This window comes from Palaemon carinicauda, chromosome 16 (assembly GCF_036898095.1).
Source record: "Palaemon carinicauda isolate YSFRI2023 chromosome 16, ASM3689809v2, whole genome shotgun sequence".
In the NCBI taxonomy this organism is placed as follows: Eukaryota; Metazoa; Arthropoda; class Malacostraca; order Decapoda; family Palaemonidae; genus Palaemon; species Palaemon carinicauda.
Window position 1 is genome coordinate 40,014,555 of NC_090740.1, and position 2,500 is coordinate 40,017,054.

The 2,500-nt window shown below is 33.6% G+C and overlaps 1 protein-coding gene across 1 annotated transcript in view; it reads left to right on the forward strand.

Annotated features, from left to right (window-relative positions):
* Window positions 1–2,500, forward strand: part of LOC137655724 (uncharacterized transmembrane protein DDB_G0289901-like) — a 78,231-nt gene that overhangs the window by 21,307 nt on the left and 54,424 nt on the right. The window lies entirely within an intron of this gene.

Consider the following 2,500-nt stretch of genomic DNA (forward strand, 5'->3'; position numbering starts at 1 on the left):
TCTATAAAATCACATCCTTCATGTTCGGATTAGTGTTGACAATGGGTTATGGTAGCTTTATAAATTAATCGGTTTTGTATGATAGCCCCAGTAAATTGCACTGAGGCTACTGGATTTTTTTTTCTTTTTTATCTTTTAGTATTGTTTGATTGTGATTTCTTACCGGTAAAATTTTACATATATTCAATGCTGCTATTAAGCTGGATGTTGCTAAAAATTATTTTGTTATCAACGGAAATGACACTAGTACGCACACTCCAGGTATTTAAATTTAATTCTAATAAGAATATGGATCTGTAATTCGGATATCTGTAGCCTTCTGGGACCTACTTTCACGACGAAATCGCTTGAAGTGGCTGATACCGTTTTTCACATGACTGCAATATTGGATCCAGATATTTTTCAGAAGCCCTTTTGATGGCGCTTTTTTTTTTTTTTTTTTTTTTTTTTTTTTGCTATTACATTAGCTTTATATCCGTGGAATATCCCAGTTTCTGCTTTCAATGCCTTACCATTTTCTGGCACGCATTCGTACCTTCCGATGATATAAGATACAAGGAAGAGACCGACATCCCCTTCAGTATAGTGGTTTTCTTGATCAGTTGTAAAACATAATCAGCCTTTTTGGTAGGGTTTTAGATGCAGAAAATATGTAATACTACCCATATCATGTTTGGTTGATTTTCCTTAGTCACTATTTAATCAATTATAAGTAGGTACAGTTGTGGGTTGGCCAAGGCACCAGCCCCCTATTGAGGTACTACCAATAGAGAGTTATTGGGTCCTTTGACTGGCCAGATATCACATCATGGGATCCCTCTTTCGTTATGGTACCTTTCTCTTTTGCCTAAACACACCGAATAGTATGGCATCTTCTTTATACACTATCCTCTTTCCTCATACACCTGCCAATACCAATATAACCGAATAATTCTTTCTCACTCAAACGGTTATCTACAACACTGTAATTGTTCTATGGCTAATTTCGACTTGCTAAGGGTAGAAGAGACTCTCACTTTGGTAAGCAGCTCTTCTAGGTGGACACTCCAAAATCAAAGAATTGTTCTCTAGTCTTGGCCAGTGCCGTAGCCTCTCTTCCATGGTCTTCCACAATTATGGGGTAGAGTTCTTTTGCTTGAGGGTACACCGAGGACCAATATTCTGTTTCTTTATTTCCTGTCCTTACTGAACTATTTTCCAGTTGAAGCCCATGGGCTTATAGCATCCTGCTTTTCCAACTAGGGTTGTAGCTTAGCTAATGCTATTACTACTACTACTACTACTACTGATGATGATAATAATAATAATAATAATAATAATTATAACAATAATGATAATGGTAATAGTACTGGCAAGTTTAATCGTCTGTTGTAATAACCTGCACTGCTGTTCACTTTGCCACTGGTTACTTTCGTATCTAAACATAGGTATTTTTTCTTTGGAAGCTTCTTTTGCCACTTTATGACAATTTTAGCAAATATATATTTTGTTATATGTTTCGTGTATAAAGTATAAAGTGTTTTATACTCTTCTATATCTTAAAGTTATATTTCAGTATGGCTGAATATACTAACGAACTTAATGAAGTAACATCTTTCAAAATTTCCAACAAAGATCAAGTTGTTGAAAAAATGCCTAAAAAAAAAAAGAAAAAAAATGACCTTTGCACCGGAAGTTGTGACAAGGATTACGCTGATACGATCGTCAGTTTAGATCACCATCCGTGATAGCCTTGGTATGGATGTCATCATGCACTGTGGAAAATTTAATGTATATATATATATATATATATATATATATATATACATATATGTATATATATATATATATATGTGTATATATATGTATATATATAAATGTATATATATGTATATATATATATATATATATATATATACATATATATATATATATATATATATATATATATATATATATATATATGTATATATATATATATGTATATATATATATATATATGTATATATATACATATACGTGTGTGTGTATATACATATATCAGGAGAGAGAAAGGGGGAGGATGATGAATAATTTTTTAGAATGGCTTAAATACCTGCAGACCTCACTACACAAAAGTGTAAGCGTTTTTATGCATGGTGTTGTACAATCATTGACGAATACTATAACCACTGGTCATGGATGATATCCTTCGTTGAAAATTTTCTAAAAAGTGACAAAGTGATTTGATTGTTTTCATCATTCGGTGCTGTGGTCTCGTCCCATGCTCAAGATATATAATGGACTACTTATCTAGTCAGAATAACAACTCATCATCATCTTCTCCTACGTCTATTGACGCAAAGGGTCTCGGTTAAATTTCGCCAGTCGTCTCTATCTTGAGCTTTTAATTCAATATTCCTCCATTCATCATCCCCTACTTCACCCTTCATAGTCTTCAGCCATGTAAGCCTGGGTGTTCTAACTCTTCTAGTGCCTTGTGGAGCCCAGGTGAACATTCGGTGAACTAATCTCTCTTGGG